The sequence below is a fragment of the Podarcis pityusensis genome, assembly GCF_964106645.2.
Source record: "Podarcis pityusensis genome assembly, chromosome: 14".
In the NCBI taxonomy this organism is placed as follows: domain Eukaryota; kingdom Metazoa; phylum Chordata; class Lepidosauria; order Squamata; family Lacertidae; genus Podarcis; species Podarcis pityusensis.
The window spans coordinates 17,664,292-17,683,677 of NC_138039.1; positions in this window are offsets into that span (position 1 = coordinate 17,664,292).

Genomic DNA, 19,386 nt, shown 5'->3' on the forward strand with positions numbered 1-19,386 from the left:
GCGGGTGCAGAATGCTGCAGCGAGACTCCTTACGGGGTCTTCGCTGCAAGATCACATTCACCCGGTGCTATACCAGCTGCACTGGCTCCCGGTGGAGTACAGGATCAGGTTTAAGGTGCTGGTTTTAACCTTTAAAGCCCTATACGGCCTAGGACCCTCGTACCTACGGGACTGCCTCTCCTGGTATGCCCCACAGAGAAACTTACGGTCTTCAAATAAAAACGTCTTGAAGGTCCCAGGCCACAGAGAAGTTAGGCTGGCCTCAACTAGAGCCAGGGCTTTTTCGGCTGTGGCTCCGATCTGGTGGAACACTCTGTCACAAGAGACCAGGGCCCTGCGGGACTTGACATCTTTCCGCAGGGCCTGCAAGACAGAGCTGTTCCACCAGGCCTTTGGCCAGGGCACAGCCTGACTCCCTCCCTCGGCAATCTTCGCGGAGCTCTGGCCCAATGGGTGCCAGTGGCTTGAATTAATTAATTTTATAATGAATGATTTTAGAGTGTTGTTTGTGCTGTACTTTTGTACTGTTTTATTGTTGTTAGCCGCCCTGAGCCCGGCTTCGGCTGGGGAGGACGGGATATAAATAAAATTTATTATTATTATTATTATTATTATTATTATTATTATTATTACTACTATATGTGTAAATAAAATCATACATCTTAAAGACACTACAGTCCCTGCTGTGCCTCAGTTTTACAATGGAAACACAACCCTGGGTAAGCACCACACACACACACACACACACACACACACACACAGAGGAATCTTGCTACCACTCGGCAGAGAATGGGGTTGGCATGTAACAATATTATCAGTTTCTTTACTCTCCGGATGACATCTGTGTTATTTGACTCTGCTGACAGGACTGCACTCCTCCGAAGGCTTATAACTTCCAAATAGGAAATCTGCCGTGTTTTCTTGTGCTTGGATATGAGATGAGAGAGGCATCGTGTTGCATATGAGAGTTAATTGTTTTCCTAATAAATCTTGCCATGACTCCCTGTGTAGGTGGTTATGCAATGAAATGGGAGCCGCTTTTTTATGAAGGGCTTGGTAGGAGTGGCACAGGTTATAAGTGTGCCAATGAGTCGTCCCCAACCAGCACAACAACCACACTCAGTATGGCAAAAAGAAAAGGAAAACATATGAGCAAAATTAGCATGTTGTGATTAAAAAAAAATCCACAACATACATCAGCAATATGAAAATATTCTCTGTATAATACTGAAGAAAAAGTGGGTGTTTGGAAACGTTTTTTAAAAAATCAAAAGGGGGCAGAGGAATCCAACGAAATTTCAAAACTGATGGGGCAAACAAATTGTATGTAGTGAATCTGAAAGCTAAAACACTCCAAGTCATTCTCTGAATCCAAAAGAAACCTTGTGGCCAAGAGCAACAGAATCAAACAGGAGGAACTAGAAATCTCTCTTACCCTTCGGGCACTGGCTCCATGGGGTGCCATGAACACTTCTGTAAACTTAGCATGAGACGTACATTCAGGAGGGCAAATGAAAAAAGAAATGCTTCAGTCTCACTGATGTTAAAAGCAAGTCAGCATTTTTCAGAGTAAATTAGTAATTAGTCACGACTTTGGTGTTCACTGCCACAAATGAGTGAAGGGAGTTTCCATTGTTGATAGCAATCTGACCTCAGTAATAAATGTTGACAGGATCAAAATATGGGCCAGGTTAACTGAGTCATTCCCAAAGGTGACTCAAAACATGGGTTACAGGAGGACTGGTGCTGGGTTTCTACAATACACAGATGGGGTGGGACTGTTAGTAAAGGACAACTGTATTTTGGAATATAGACCCTTAAATCACTGGTCCACCTAGCTTAGCACTGTCTACACTGATTGGCAGCAGCCTCCATGGTTTCAGCCAGGGGCCTCTCCCAGCCCTAACTGGAGATGCCAGGAATTAAACCAGGGCTTTCTGCTTGAAGACAGAAGTGAAAGAGAAATCCAAAACAGCTGATGTGCCACTTTGGAAGGAAATATTGGGCTATATTACCCTAATCTCTCTTTGAAACATCCTTATCGAAAACCTCCCAGATGTTTGGTATTAGAAAAATCTGGCCTACATATGTACTTTTAAAGTATCGGACTTGAAAGTTGTTCTGTTTTTTAATGAAGAAAATCACATAGTCTGATGCAATACTTGGGAAAGTAATCTATGATATATACACAAAATATGATGCCATTTATGACTAATCCACATATTTGTCGACTATGTAATTAGCATAAGCATAAGAGATTAAAGTCATCCAAGGACAGTGCAAGAAAATTGCTTGCACTCTAGTTTTCTCTCCTTTTCTTGAGACCTGTGCTTGCTACTGAAACAACCTTTCGCAGCCAGTTTTTTAAAAAGATAACCAGCAGCACTGGAGCAGCTGAAACCAAAGCCACATTAATGATGTTCACATTATGAAAACGAAAGTTATAGTTTATATTAATCCTAGTGGTGCAGCAATAAAATTGCTAGCACATTTGCAAAGCCAAACAGGGTCTGGTATGGTTTCAAATTGGATGGGGAGCCGTGTGTTGAGATTCCTGCATTGCAAGGGGTTGGATTATACCCTCCCCCCATGGGGTCCCTTCCAACACTCTGTTTCTGTTATTCTAATCTGTATGCAAATGGGACAAAACTGAGTAAAAAGCCTTACTACTGCACACCGTAGAAAGGGTTGTAGTGCTATTCTTGACTCGTGGACTCATTAATATCATCTGTGGTTGGTTGCTTGCTTGCTTGTTTCTTTATATTCCACCTTTCAGGGGTTGGGGATGTCCTCAAATGGAGCAGAGTGTTCTTCTTTCTAAAAGGGAAGCAAGTTCCTTGCAGTTGCTCCTTCTTTGGTCGATGGATGGGGCCATGCTGATCTTCCTTTCCCCAGAGGTTGATGGCCCCCAACTTGGCTAGCTTTAGAAGAGGATTAGACAATTTCATGGACGACAAGGCTATCAATGGCTTCTAGTCACAATGACTGCTTTGCCTCCACCGTCAGCTTAATAAAAAAAACACAACCTAGCCGTTTCATAATTGTATAAAATGTTATGAAATGGCTATTTTAAGCAAGCTTACCTGATGCTGTTGAAATAAGTGAAATCACTTTAAACAGTGGTTTAAATCCTTTAAACGCTTCTCTCAAAGAATACTGGGAAGTGTAGTTTGTTAAGGGAGCTCACAGAGCTACAGTGAACAGAGTGGTTTAACAAGCAATCACTCTTCCCAGGCAACTGGGAATTGTAGCTTTCTGAGGGGAAGAGGGACCGCCTAACACTCAGCCCCCTTAACAGACTACAGTTTCCAGGCTTCTTTGTGGTGGGGAAGCCATTACTGTTTAAAGTGGTCTAATACTACTTTAAATGTATAGTGCAGATAAGGCCTTTGAGTGCTGCTCTTTTGTTGTTCCTAAACTCAAATCAGTCAGACTTTAGAGACCCTTCAAGTGTCCCTATTTTCCAGGGACAGTCCCTGATTCAGAGAAGCCATCTCGGCTTCTATTTTGATCCCAGAATGTCCCGCTTTTCCTTAGGATGTCCCTGTTTTCATCAGAGAAATGTTGGAGGGTATGGAGTTATCCGACCCCTCGAGCGGTCTGAAGGCAGCCCTGTGTAGTGAAGTTTTATTAATGTTTAATGTTTTATTGTGTTTTTATAAATGTTGGAAGCCGCCCAGAGTGGCTGGGGCAACCCAGTAAGAAGTGTGGGGTATAAACAGTATAATTATAATTATGGAATGGGATGTCCCAATTTTCATTGAGGAAATGTAACAGGGTATGGACTTAGCATAGAACCATTGAAATTAATAGGCATTGGTTCTAATTCCAAATACATGTATTTTGGTTCTAGAAAAGGATTACAACTTTTGTTGAATGGTCTCTTCATGGAGGCCTGCCTAAAATCAACCTTGATATCTTTTCAATACCTGAAGACCTGTTAATTTACCCATGTTTTCCAGAAGGTCACCTGAGCATGCTTTAATGCTACTGACAGCATTTTACTAGCTCTGCTGGTTTTACTGTTTTGATATGTTTTACTACTGCTGTTTTAATAGTTCATCTTTGTTATGTTTTTAATTAAGCCATCTGTCCCTGAAGTTGTAAATCTAAAGGGTGGCATATACACGATTAAGTAAACCAATAAAACAAAACCAGCAAGCTTTCCTTGTAGACCAGACATGGCTTTGATATTTTGTTAAGACATAATTTGGAATTAGATTGAACTGAAGCTGCATAGGAATATATATATATATATTTCTAATTGGTCAACATGAATGGTCCATAACAGCATAACTTTTTAAAATTGATGTGCATACACAATCAGGTATTCAGGGTATGAAACTGACAACAAAACCCTAGGCCAGTTAGCTAAACACTTTCCCTGGTGCTGCTTTCAGCTAGGGTAGGCATGGTGTGGAGAAATTGGATAGGGAAATGCTCCCCCCGCCCATAACACTAAACTCCAACGAAGTGGAAGAGTAAGGCAGATAAAGTACACGGCACATAGTTAAACTATGGCATTCACTCCCACAAGAAGTAGTGACAGCAACCATTAATGCTTAAAAAAAGCATTAGACAAATTCACAGAGGAAAAGGTTGCCAATGGCTACTAGCCATGATTGCCATTCTCTGTCTCCACTGAATGCCAGTTGCTGGGAATCTCAAGTGTACAGTGGACGCTCAGGTTGCGAACGTGATCCGTGCAGGAGGCACGTTCGCAACCCGCAGCGTTTGCAACCCACAGTGCCGTGTCTGTGCACGCGCGGGTTGCGATTCAGTACTTCTGCACATGCACAAAGCGCGATTTAGCGCTTCTGCACATGCACAAAGCGCTGAAACCTGGAAGTAACCCATTCCGGTTGAAATATACTCAGAGTCGCAAAGTGATTTCATGCTCTTTATTCAGCTCATAGTGGTGAGGAGGAATGAATAATTGTCCCCTCACAGTATCTGCTTTATATACATTATTTACACAATGGGCTGCACATGATTGGCTAATTCTGGAATTCTACTGTAAGCCAATCAGGTTGTGGATTCACTTCTATCTGGAGCAGGATTGGGTGGTTCCTGCCAACCAATCATACTGCTGCATTGTTCTAGGACCAATCAGACTGCTGCCTTTTGGATCCTATTGTTCTAGGACCAATCAGACTGCTACAGTTTGGATCCTATTCAACTCAGTACATAACACCCCTCCCCTCTAAGTTCCAGTCCTGCCCGGGAGGTCGCATTCATAGTCCTCAAGGTATGCCGGCGGCCTACGTGTGCGTTGTGGCCTGGGGTGTTCCCTGGTCCGGGCTCCGGGTTCTGGCTCGTGTTCCAAGGATGCTGGCTGTGATGCGGCTGTTTGGTCTGGTGCAACCGGCTCGCTCAGTCGTGGTTCTGGTTCCGGTGTCCTTTCGGCCTCACGGGTCCTCTCTGTATTTACTGATTCTGCCTCTCCTGCTGGCCCCTCCTGCTCTATGGGCCTCACTGCCCCGCTGTTCCCTTGGGACTCCTCTGACCTGTCCTCCTCCTGGTTTTCTCCCGGGAATCGTCGCCGTATCTGGTCGCAGTGGCGGCGCCAGCATTGCCCCCCATCCGTTAGCACCTCGTACGACACGGGGCCAGTGACCCTGGTGATTGTGGCGGGTACCCATGCTGGGCCTGCCCCAAAATTCTTTGCGTACACTGGGTCCTGGGCCTCGAAGGTCCGGGGGTTCCTGCCTTCCCCCACCACTACCTCATCCTGAGCTCTATCGGGGTGAAGGCGGTCCAATCTGATTGCAAGGCGCCGACCCATTAGTAGCTCAGCGGGGCTCCGGCCAGTCGTTGAGCTGGGGGTGCTGTGCTGTGCTAGAAGGAATGTGGCAAGGCGGTACTCCCAGTCCCCTTGCGTCATGCGGCGAAGGGTGTCCTTGGTGGTCCGCACCATGCGTTCTGCTTGGCCATTGGTGGCAGGGTGGAACGGCGCCGAACGGATGTGGCGGATGGCGTTCTGCGCTGTGAAGGTTTGGAATTCTCCTGACGTAAATGCAGTCCCGTTGTCTGAGACGAGAGTGTCAGGGAGCCCGTGGGTTGCAAACAGCCTGCGTAGTACCCGGATGGCTGCGGACGTGGAAGTGGACGGTACCAGTGCGACTTCCAGCCATTTGGTGTAGGAGTCCACCACTATGAAGAATGTTTTCCCCTGAAAGGGGCCAGCGAAATCCACATGCAGGCGTGACCATGGTGCTCGGGCGGACTCCCAGGACTGGACTGGGGCCCTTGGGGGATCTGGGCGGGATTCTTGGCAGGCCTGGCAGTGTTTGACCCAGGCCTCTATCTCTCCATCGATCCCCGGCCACCACACATAACTCCTGGCAAGGGCCTTCATTCTTACTACCCCTGGATGTGTCTCGTGTAGGGCTGTGAGGACCCTTTTGCAGAGGGGCTGGGGAACAACGACTCTGCTTCCCCATAACAGGCACCCCTTGTGGGCCGACAGTTCATGTTTGCGGGTTGTGTAGCCGGCGAATTCTGGCCCGGGGCTGCTGCTGGGCCATCCCCTCCACACCCAGTCCAGGACCCGGGAGATGACCCTATCTTTCTTGGAATGGTGTGCAACTTCTTGTGCCTGAATGGGGCGGTCGGGAAGCAGCTCCAGGCTCATAACCTCTTGTGCAGGTGCTGGGTCAGGGCCTGTTTCCGGTAGTGGTAGCCTGCTGAGGGCGTCCGCATGGCCCATCGCCTTCCCAGGTCGGTGAATCAGTGCATCCTGGTAGCTGGCAAGGAAAATTGACCACCTGAGGACGCGAGGAGACAGCACTTGGGGGGTCTGCTTTTCGGGGGCAAACAAGCCAAGCAACGGCTTGTGGTCAGTCACCACGGTGAAGGGCCGCCCGTACAAGAAATCATGGAATTTTTTTACTCCCTTTACGATTGCCAGACCCTCCTTGTCGATTTGCGAGTAGTTCCGCTCGGTTGTGTTGAGTGTCTGGGAAAAGTACGCCACCGGTACCTCTCTTCCATCCGGGAGTTGGTGCCCCAGGACAGCTCCAATGCCATAGGGTGAGGCGTCGCATGCTAGCACCACCGGCAGCCTCTCGTCGAAGTGTGCCAAGACCGAGTTTGAGACAAGCAAGTCCTTGACTGCCTGGAATGCGGCCTCCTGGCGCTGGCCCCACACCCAAGGGGCCCGCTTGTCCAGGAGTCTGTGTAGGGGCTCCGCTACCGCCGCCTTGTGGGGAAGGAAGGAATGGTAAAAGTTCAATAGTCCCAAGAAGGCCTGAAGTTCAGTCTTGCTCTTGGGCGCTGGGGCATCACAAATGGCCCGTACCTTGTCCCCAGTCGGGTGGACCCCTTCTGCGTCCACCATAAATCCCAGAAAGTCCACCTGAGGCACTCCTAGTAGACATTTTTCCCGCTTCACCTTGAGACCCGCCGTCTGGAAACGGTGCAGAACGGTGCGGAGGCGGTCCTCAAACTCCTCTGGTGTGGGGCCGGCAATCAACACATCATCGAAGAAGGGGGTGACGCCAGGAATCCCTTTAAGGAGAGAGTCCATTATATTCTGGAATATGCCTGGTGCCACGCTGACACCGAATTGCAGCCGCTTTACCCTGAACGCTCCTCTGTGCGTCACAATCGTCTGTGCCTCTGCTGTGGCCTCATCTACTGGCAGCTGTTGATATGCTTGGGCCAAGTCCAGCTTGCCAAAAATTTTCGACCCAGCCAGGGTGGCAAGGACATGGCTGACCACTGGCACTGGGTATGCGTGGGCCGTGAGGGCCTTGTTTATGGTACATTTGTAGTCTGCGCAGATGCGGACCGAACCATTAGGCTTGACGGGTGTGACGATTGGGGTTTCCCAGGGAGCATTAGGCACCGGCTCCAGCACTCCTTGCTCTACGAGTCGGTCCAATTCCTCGTCTATACGGGGTTTCAAGGCGAACGGGACCCGGCGGGCCTTGAGCCTGACCGGTCGTACTGCGGGGTCAAGCTGTAGCGCAATGGGGGGGCCCGTATACTGTCCCAATTTCCCATCGAAAACCCCTGGAAATTCCTTGCATATGGCGTCCACGTCCACTTGTAAGCTAGTGTGGTTCACCCCGGTGACAGCTAGCCCCAGTGGTCCAAACCATGCCAATCCCAGTAAGCTAATGTAGGGGCCCTTGACCACAAGCAAGTCCAGTTGCCGCGTCCGCCCTCGGTATTGCACCCTGAAGGTCCCCACCCCCATTGTGGGGACCTTACGTTTCTGGAAGTCCCGGAGGGTGAATGGGGCCGGCCTGAGTTTGGGACCCCCAGTGGGACACAGTTTCCTTAAGGTCCTTGCCGAGATTATGGATAGAGTTGAACCCGTGTCAAGCTCCATGCGGCATGGGGCCCCCTCTATCTGTACCTCTACATAAATTTTCTCTACGTTGGGGTGGGGCAACTGGTATACCTGGAAGTCCGTGAGCTCCGTCGAGTTGCCTTGGTGCGTTGGGCCCCGGGACCTGGGGCTCTTGGATTGGTCATCTGATGCCTGGTGTCGGGTGGGCCGAGCCCGACACACCCGGGCGATGTGTCCCGATTTTCTGCACTGCCTGCACTCTGCGTTGCGGAAACGGCAGGTCCTCCTCTCGTGACTCTCCCCGCAGCTTGCGCAGTTCCCTCCTTCTCGTCGAGGCAGCTGTGGTCTGTGCGCTGCTTGAGTGCACTGCTGTACTCGGTGCACCTCCTCCCTGTCGGATCCTGAGTCGTCGGTGAGGTCTTCATGGTGGACCCTCGGTTGGGATGGCAGGCTCGGCCGTGCCTCTTGGGTCGACCTCTCGGCAGCTTCTGTTGCCAGGGCCTCCTCCAGAGCGACCTGGAACGTTAGGTCCTTCTTAGCGTAGAGGCGTCGTTGCAGCTTCTCATCCTTCAGGCCACCGACGAGGCGGTCACGAAGCATGTTCTCCAGCTCTGAGAAGTTGCAGAACCGGGCGGCTTGGCGGAGAGAGGTCACAAACCCAGTTATGGTTTCCCCAGGGGCTTGCCGCTTTGCGTAGAAGGCATTTCGACGAGCCACCACTGAGGGCTGCGGCGAAAAGTGCCCCTTCAGCTGTTCCATTATTGTTTTGTATGGAACAGTAGCGACGTCTTCAGGCGCAAGGAGAGCCCGGGCGATTTCAAACGTCTCCTCTCCGCAGACGCTGAAGAATATCGCCCTCTTCTTGGCGTCTTCTTCGTCGGTGACCCCTTTGGCTTCTAGGAGGAAGGTGAAACGGGAGGCGTACGCTTCCCAGTCTCCAGATGCTGGGTTGAATGGCGAGAAGCTGCTGTTGGCTGCCATTCTGAGTTCCTTGTGCCCCGGAGCTGAAGCCTGGATACACGGTGCGAGGCAGCGGTGCGGCAGTTGGCGGTGCTGCGGTGCTGTGTGTGGCAGTCAGCTCAGCGGGATCCCACCTTCGTCGCCAGTGAAATATACTCAGAGTCGCAAAGTGATTTCATGCTCTTTATTCAGCTCATAGTGGTGAGGAGGAATGAATAATTGTCCCCTCACAGTATCTGCTTTATATACATTATTTACACAATGGGCTGCACATGATTGGCTAATTCTGGAATTCTACTGTAAGCCAATCAGGTTGTGGATTCACTTCTATCTGGAGCAGGATTGGGTGGTTCCTGCCAACCAATCATACTGCTGCATTGTTCTAGGACCAATCAGACTGCTGCCTTTTGGATCCTATTGTTCTAGGACCAATCAGACTGCTACAGTTTGGATCCTATTCAACTCAGTACATAACACCGGTACTCCCGGGTTCGGCGCGGTGCACAACCCGAAAACACAGAACCTGAAGCGTCTAACCTGAGGTATGACTGTACTCAGGTCCGGGATGCTGGACTAACTGGGTCCTTGGCGTGATCCAGCAGCAGACTCTTCTTATGTATCTTTCAAAACACTCCTCTGTCTTCAGAGCGGCTATGAAAGGACAGCTGTATTTGAAAGATGCCTTTATAGGAGGGGAGGGAAACTTTTGGCCACCTGGACTAGTTATAAATAAGTAAGAAGGCAGGCAGGTGGGGGCTGGCTGAGGGGGAAGGCTGAGTTTGGTGTGGCAGTTCCCCACTTGCTCTAATAGACCATCCTCTGCTGGTTAGAGTCTCGCCATGCACAACATTAACAGCTTGATGCTAATGATGTGATAAACAGTTATGTATACAATTAAATCCCAATTGTTATCAAAATGGCAGCAGTGGGGAGGGGAGATTTCAAATTCAGAATGTCTGCCTTTCAAGCAAAACTGACCCCCCCCCTAAGTCTTATTTTACAAGGAAAGAAAGGGTGGTTTGTGGGGGTATGAAAATTACAAATAATGTGAAGGCTTTCAGCTGGAAATTACTGCTGGCAGCTTCCTGCCTTATCAAAACACCTCTGGGCATGCTTCCCATTTTGGAGCTCTCTGACACCTTGTTATTTATTTTTGTTTCAGCAGCAAGAAGACAACAGGTGAAATGGTTTCTATTAGTTTTATTTGTGCATTAGCCCCTTTTCTGAAGAAAATGCAGGTTGATGGGTGGGGGAGAATAGACTTACAGTGGCAAGCCCTAATTGTGACGTAAGTATGTTCAATGTACCTTGTATATGGTCTTTAACCATCAATCAGTCTCCTTCTGCCTGTCTTCAGTGACAAAATGAAGAAACAATGGTGTTTTCAGGCTTCAGGCTTTTAGCATTAGCCAGTCATTGTACTTCTGCAACAAACTATATAGGCAGCAGTTTTTCACCAGTGCATCTTTGGGTGTTATGTCCACCATATCAGGCATAACGTAGTGGTGTGGGCAGAGGAGTAACAAAGCACCACAGCACGCCATTGTAGCAGCAAGTTAATTTTTTCATGTATATTTTAATTTGCATTAATACACTTTTTAATTTAGCCATTTTGTGTGAACACTTCAACAACAACAAATATAGGTTTCATTTTTGCCGACTTTTGTGTCAGGATTTTCACTGTTTGAAATATGGCAACCTTTCACCATGCAGAGGATAGTTACAAGCAGAGAAAATGCTAATGAACCAGTGTGCACGCCAGTATCTCCTATGGTATTCCTGAAAGTTATCAGAATATCCCCTACAACCCACCCCCCAAAAAGCTAAAGAACATTTTGTCAGAAAACTTCAGAATTCTCTTCACCATTGCAGAAGACTCTGGGATTAGGGCTTCGTGCACAGCATACTTTTAAAGCATCCTGCCCCACCCCTGCCAAGAATCCTGCCAACCATGATTTGTTAAGGGTGCTGGGAATTGTAGCGCTCTGAGGGGTAAACTACAGTTCCCACAATTCTTTAGGTGAAGTCTTGTGCTTTAATTGAATGGTATGTTTTCAACCATGCACCTAATGGTAGGGCTGGCACCAAGTATGAAGACTCACATGTTGCGCTAGTACCTGTTCCTGACACCTCTACCACAACATACTTTCTGAAAGCTCCTTTCTCATCTCATTGCCACATGGAGAAATCTGTCCCTTTCTCAGTAGTGAATCTGGAACAGAATATCGCACCCCCCCCCCCAAACAAGGTTGAAGTTGTCAATGCCATCCAAGAAACTCTTGCTAGAGCTATTTATATCGCTGAATCTTAAAAGTGTTTATAGTTATTTCTTCTGGGCACATGCTGTCCTTGATTTTAAAGGATAGTCTGATTTGTCTGGCATAAATCGGAGCTTAAGAAGGAGGCCTTTGAGCTGAAGGTCAGGGGGAATCTGCTGCAATTTGCTTGATGTGAAAAGAAAGCTTGTCAGATACCAGTGCATTTGTGTCTGTAATTTTAAAGAAAAGGCAAACTATTTTAAGGCGAGTGGAATGCATGCATTACAATTTGAGCATAACACACTTTAACCACATCTTCCATGTAGAATTGTAGAGTTGGAAGGGACCCCGAGGGTCATCTAGTCCAACCTCCTGCAATGCAGGAATCCCAACTAAACATATGTCAGAATAACATTGCAGAGCTCTTTACAGCCCACAGGGTAACAAAGAAATTGGTTGTTCCAATGCAGCAATAAATTAAAGTCACTAAGCAGCATATTTGTTCTGCTGGTGAAATATATTGCACCAGCTGAATAATAATAATAATAATAATAATAATAATTTATTTGTACCCTGCCCATCTGGCGGGGTTTCCCCAGCCACTCTGGGCGGCTTCCATAGAAACCAAAAATACAGTAAAATATCACAGATTAAAAACTTCCCTGAACAGGGCTGCCTTAAGATGTCTTCTAAATGTCAGGTAGTTATTTATCGCTTTGACATCTGATGGGAGGGCGTTCCACAGGGTGTGCACCACTACCGAGAAGGCCCTCTGCCTGGTTCCCTGTAGCTTTGCTTCTCGCAATGAGGGAACTGCCAGAAGGCCCTCGGCGCTGGACCTCAGCGTCCGGGCAGAACGATGGGGGTGGAGACGTTCCTTCAGGTATACTGGGCCGAGGCCGGTTAGGGCTTTAAAGGTCAACACCAGCATTTTGAATTGTGCTCGGAAACGTACTGGGAGCCAATGTAGGTCTTTCAAGATCAGTGTTATGTGGTCTCGGCGGCCGCCCCCAGTCACCAGTCTAGCTGCCGCATTCTGGATTAGTTGTAGTTTCCGAGTCACCTTCAAAGGTAGCCCCACGTAGAGCGCATTGCAGTAGTCCAAGCGGGAGATAACTAGAGCATGCACCACTCTGGCAAGACAGTCCGCGGGCAGGTAGGGTCTCAGCCTGCGTACCAGGTGGAGTTGGTAGACAGCTGCCCTGGATACAGAATTGACCTGCTCCTCCATGGACAGCTGTGAGTCCAGAATGACTCCCAGGCTGCGCACCTGGTCCTTCAGGGGCACAGTTACCCTATTCAGGACCAGGGAGTCCTCCACACCAGCCCGGCCCCTGTCCCCCAAAAACAATACTTCTGTCTTGTCAGGATTCAACTTCAATCCATTAGCCGCCATCCATCCTCCAACCGCCTCCAGGCACTCACACAGGACCTTCACCGCCTTCACTGGTTCTGATTTGAAAGAGAGGTAGAGCTGGGTATCATCTGCATATTGATGGACACCCAGTCCAAACCCCCTGATGATCTCTCCCAGCGGCTTCATATAGATGTTAAAAAGCATGGGGGAGAGGACAGAACCCTGAGGCACCCCACAGGTGAGGGCCCAGGGGTCTGAACTCTTATCCCCCACCACCACTTTCTGAACACGGCCCAGGAGGAAGGAGCTGGGCAAGAGAATGCATGAGCAGGTTGCTGGTAACTTTGCTGCACAATAGACTGCACAATCTGTTGTACAATGAGCTTCCACTGGCACAGTTGTTTTGCTGGATCTGTTTGTTGTGCAACATTAAAACTCAATGGTCCACTAGTACAAGAGCCTGCACTCGCAGACAGAGAACCTTAGATGCAGCACAATATGCCCACCCTATTTTCCACTGGCAATCTCAAAGCTTGGTTTTCCTTACAATTGCTTAATTTTCATATAAATACATCTGCCACAGTTATAAGAACATAAAGCCCAGATGACCACACCAAAGGTCTAAGATTCTGTTTCCTGTTGTGACCTAGAGCTTCTGCTTGGCTATCACCGCAACCAAAAGCCTTGATACTTGTTGACACAAATGAACCCAATGAATTCAGTGTGGGTTATTTTCAAGTAAATGTCCATGTGATTGCAGTCTTAGTGCCTTGCTTTGCCGCAGAATTCCCCTTTGTATAATCTCTCATTCATTGGGATCCCAGTTCCAAGACTGCAGGGCAAGCTGTCTGAATTTCAAGTTTGTGTTTTAATTAAGAGGCCTTCTAAAGAGCGAACACATCTGATAGCATGTGTTAAAAATAGCTCAGATCAAAGAGCTGGCATGTCAGGCCCTGCGGCGGTGCCTTTTTGTTTGGCTTTGGGATTTTGTTATATTTAATTAATAAATGCAAAACAAAAAAATATGTCAGTGTGGTTGTATGATATGACTAAATGGGCTTGTCTACTCGTGACAGGCTTTGAGAACTGAGTGCACCAGATACATCCTTATATCTGCATTAACCACTGTACATTGCATGATAGCTGGGGCTGATGGAATTTGGGAGTCCAGCAATATCTGGACTGCCATAGGTTTCCCCTCCTGGTTCAGGTTAGGCAATTGGGGCTACATATCACACCATGATGCCACTTTAAATGCTACTCCCCCCCCCCAAAAAATAATAATAATTCTGGGAGCTGTAGTTTGTTAAAGGTGATGAGAGTTGTTAGGATACCCTATATTCCCTACACAGAGCTACAATTACCTGAGAGGAATTGATTGTTAAGATGCTGTGAATTGTCTCCACACCAAAAATACTGCCCAACAGGTTCCTATGCAACAGCTGAGCATGCTTCCAGGAGGACATGCATTAAGGAATGCAGGGGCAGCTTGAAAAACAAGAGTGGAGAACCTGACCTGCTAGAAGTTGCTGAACCAAAGCTCCCATCAGCTTTTAGCAAGCATAGCCAATGGTCAGGGATGATGGGACTTGCAGTTCAACATCTGGAAGGCCAAAAGTTCCCCACACCTAAAAAATGTTCCCCACCCCATTTGAGATTTAGGAACAAACCTTGACATGACCTTCGGGTATAGGGTGGTATAGAAATAAAATAAATTAAATAAATAAATTTTTCACAATGAATCAATTTAAGAGAAAACTGTGCATATGACACGCACACCCCAAACAGTCATGTAATGTTCCAAAATAGCTTGGGCAGTAGAGCATAAGACTCTTAATCTCAGGGTCATGGGTTTGAACCCCATGTTGGGGCAAAAGATTCCTGCATTGCTGGGGGTTGGACTTTGTGGCCTCTTCCAACCCTACAATTCTGATTCTAGATTCAATTATTCAACATGTTGGCAGTGTACGAACAAAACAGGAACATCTCCCCATATATGGTGGGCCTGTCCAGTGTTACAAGAAATATTGGTCTAACATAAGGAAGGCAATTGATGGAATCACAAAGACATCTTGTACATTTAGATCCTACTTTTATTGGCTTGTACAAGCAGATTTAACCAGAAGTTATAAAGAACTATTATCATACATGATTATTGCTGGAGGGGTACTAGATGCAAAATACCGAAGATTAGATAAATGACCTACAATGGAAAAATGGGAACACAAAGTACATGAATATGCTATCTTAGCCAGAGTTGGCCCATTACAGAAGAATGATAGACTGCAGTGTGTCCAAGGCACTGTGAGTTGACTATACACGGACCCTTTAAGAATAGTTCCAACTCCTCTCTTTCCTTATATAAGAAAGAAAAACCTGCTGAATAATTCTGCCAAGAAGCTTTATATAAAATTAGTTAAGCTAATTAAGTTACAAGCATGTTTGGAGCCTGAATGCAATAAGACAACAGTGTAAGTATTTATTATGAAAACTGTGAGCCTTGATTGGACTGTAAAAAAAACCCACCCAAGAACCTTTTTTTTTTTTTTAACTTGAGGCATAAAGAAATTATTATCCACCTTATGTCAGCTGCAAAATATTGGAGAACTCTGAATGCTGAATTGATGGTGGACTGGTACCAACAAATATGGAACTTAGCATCAATGGGGAAAATAGCCTACTGACTGTGGGCATATTGCAAGAATCAAAACATAGACAACTTTTCTACTATTTGGTTGCCCTTTACTAGTTATGCTGCAGTGCATGAGCTCCTGGTACTCATGGACAATTATGGAACAATATTTTGATGTGAAAAATATGATTGTTTGGTGCACTTCTTTCTGAACTGATACTTGTATTCATCCTTGATTGCTCTTTGCTGTGTTATCTTAAAAATTTTTTTTTAAAAAAACCTCTCTCGTAGATCTTGTACATTGTAGATCAGTGGTTTCCATTCTTCCCCCACCCCCACCCCCCATGGATAACTTGAAAATCGCTGGCAGTCTTGGTGGACAATGTAAATATTTTTTCTGCAATTGTAACATGTTGTGTGCAAGGTGCCGTATGATTGTTAACTGTACAGTGGTACCTCAGGTTACATACGCTTCAGATTACATACTCCGCTAACCCAGAAATAGTGCTTCAGGTTAAGAACTTTGCTTCAGAACAATTATAGAACAGAAATTGTGCTCTGGCGGCGCAGCGGCAGCGGGAGGCCCCATTAGCTAAAGTGGTGCTTCAGGTTAAGAACAGTTTCAGGTTAAGTATGGACCGCCAGAACAAATTAAGTACTTAACCTGAGGTACCACTGTACTTTCATTGCTTACTTTATATATATTGTATATTGTATTTTATCGTATTACAGTTTGAATTCTATATAATTCAAATTGTCATACAATAAAATACAAAATAAGAAATACAACAAAAATGAATAAAGATTAAATGTCTTAATTAGTATAGCCTTTGCTCCTCTCATTGAAAGTGCCTCCTCTTCTCATCACTATTGGCCTGTTCCGCACATCTTCCGTGTGAACTGCTGGGTTCTAAGACTGGCAGAGCAGCCTCTGGACCCACCATTCTTCACAGACACAGTGAAGAGCTCCTTAATGAAGGTCATGGACAACTATTTGGGAACCACTGTTGGAGATGTTGTATACGATTTATTGTAATTGGATGCTGTGTATACTTCATAAATTATATAACGATTTTTTAAAGTGTAGACATTGGAGGGACGAGTAGCAAATCAAAAAGCCAGATGTCCTTTAAGAAACAAAAATCCTCCCCACCCCCCATTGATCAGCAAACTCTTCTCCTTTTTTTTGCACAGAAGAGGATGGCTTGCTGTTTATCAAAACAGGGGTGGAAGGAGGCTCCAATCGTTGGCTGTTCCACAGCAGATGATTGATAAATCCCCCATGATAGGCTTTGCTAAGACAACAAGCACATAAATACACAATTGAAATGGGGTTCTAGATATGCTGCAACAGCTGACAGCCATTAAACTCTCATTTGTTAGGCTGTGTCCGGCTCAGAGTGAGAATTCCTTCTTCCAGATGTGGAGCTGGATCTGAGCTTTGAGTCAGGTGTCATGCTACTCTGCTAATATATATGATCCCTCAGTGAATTGCCTCTTCCTGTGATACAGAAGCAACCCCAAGAGCATGACTTTCAGGTTGTGACAGACTGCATGCCAGAATAAGGCATTGATGCATCCTTTCTGTTGCAGCTGGAGGAGCAGAGCAGCTGCTCTGTGATCCTGTAGGAATATCATATCGGCTGAGAAGTCAGCAAATATTGCAAGACCCCAGTGGGGCCGCCAGCCTGTCAACTTTGCTGGTGAATCGTAACAGATGTTTAAGGAAATAGGCTCTCCAGAGCATTCCAACTTTTCGTTGCCTTTGGGTCTTGAACTAATTTTTCTTCAGACTCCTTGATCTCTGTGCTAATCTGCTTTCCTCTTCCCTCCAAACAGGCATAGTTTCTCACTTCCTGACACCCACACACACAAAAACAGCACCTCCTTGGAATCAGGAAGGATCTGAATAAAGGAAGCATAGAAAGACCACCTGCCACTAGGTCAAAATTCACACTGCTGGCTTTTGAAGGAAGGTTGTTTTCAATGTGTCCCCTGCCTCCCATTCTTCCCTTCCTTCAGTGCAGCAGCTAGAGGCCAGAAAATGGGCTTTGCCCTTACTAGCACAGCTTATGTGAAAGTGGATCTGTGGGTTGATGGTAGTGACCCATAGTGTAACTGCATTCTGTATTTCCTGCCAGCCTCTTTTCTGACCATTCCTGCCAGTATTATTACTTTAAACAATTGAAGGGTTGTTCTATAGCAGGCACCCCCCAACTCGGCCCTCTGGATGTTTTTGGGACTACAACTCCCATCATCCCTAGCTAACAGGACCAGTGGTCAGGGATGATGGGAATTGTAGTCCCAAAACATCTGGAGGGCCGAGTTGGGGGGTGCCTGTTCTAGATCGTATCTGTGGGTGCCTTCCAGGCCTTTGATCCTGCATCCTGTGAGGTTAGAGAAGGCATTTTTACTACAGTGGTACCTTGGGTTACATACGCTTCAGGTTATGTATGCTTCAGGTTACAGACTCTGCTAACCCAGAAATAGTACCTCGAGTTAAGAACTTTGCTTCAGGATGAGAACAGAAATCGTGCTCCGGTGGTGCGGCAGCAGCAGGAGGCCCCATTAGCTAAAGTGGTGCTTCAGGTTAAGAACCGTTTCAGGTTAAGAACGGACCTCCAGAACGAATTAAGTACTTAACCCGAGGTACCACCGTATTCTTTTTTATATTACTGTTCTCTTACTATTTTCAGCCTTGATTGCAGTTTTATTGCTTCCTTCTTAGGGCTGCTGCTGTTTGTTTAAAAATTCAGACCTATTGTTTTTAAATTTCTAACTTTTGTTAGCCACCTCTGCTTACTACCTTACTATAAGCTTGGATATAAATGTTATAAATTAATAAGTAGGCACACGTCTCCTCCTGTTCTTAGCTCTTATAGATGAAAATCAGCCTTTAATTTCTGCCATTAGTAAGCAATCAGCTTAACCAAGAATTCTCAGCCAGCACCCGTAGCATATTAATTTATCTTGTTACATTACCAAGGATGATTCAGACACATGGATTATTATATTAAAATATGACTACTTTGTGAGTATGAGGAAACACAGTTGGTATTAATATCTTTCATGGCCAAGCTAATGGTAATTCACTCATAAAATCTGAATATAATATTTGGACTTAATCAAAGCTATTACATAATTCCACATGAATACCCGGTGCTTTATTTCAACTGGAGGAAAATAATTTCATTGTTCTGCAACTGAGTTGCACCAGGATTGCCATACGTGCCATCATTAGGGTTGCCATACGTCTGGAATTTCCTGGACATAGCCGGAATACTGCAGTCGGAAGCAGTGTCTGGGCAGAAATTGCTGAAATGTCCGGGAAAATCCAAATATATAGCAACCAATGTCGGAAGTCTACATTTTGGCGAATTTCCTTAAAAATAGCTCAAAAACTTCTCATTTTTTTGAGATTTTGCAAAGAAAGCTCAACAACTTTGGCCAAAACGACAACAACCCTAACCATGATTATATTTTACATTCCCCCCCCCCTTTGCCACTGATTGTCAGGGAACAAACGGAGATACAAAGGGGGAAGAGACAAAGTGTTTGGAGCTGAGCAAAAGAAGTATCAAATAGCTGCCTCTGTTCACTTGTAGATCAGCAGCTGTTGTGAACATCCCCTAGGCAAGAGTGGAAGAAGCGCAGGAAAGAGAGGCCAAAACTTTTGGGTTCCGTCTGGAAAGTTGGGCTTAAAAGTGGGTGGATCTGGGAAAGTGAAAGATCATTACAGTAGGGTCACTTTGAAATACTTTTCATATTGTTATGGGTTTGTGGGTGCCCTGAATCCCCTGGGTTTCTGAGCACCCAGGTTCCTGGCTACTGGGGTTTAAACAGTGTTTGGGGAATTAAAGTGTGCTAACAGCAGGGGCAG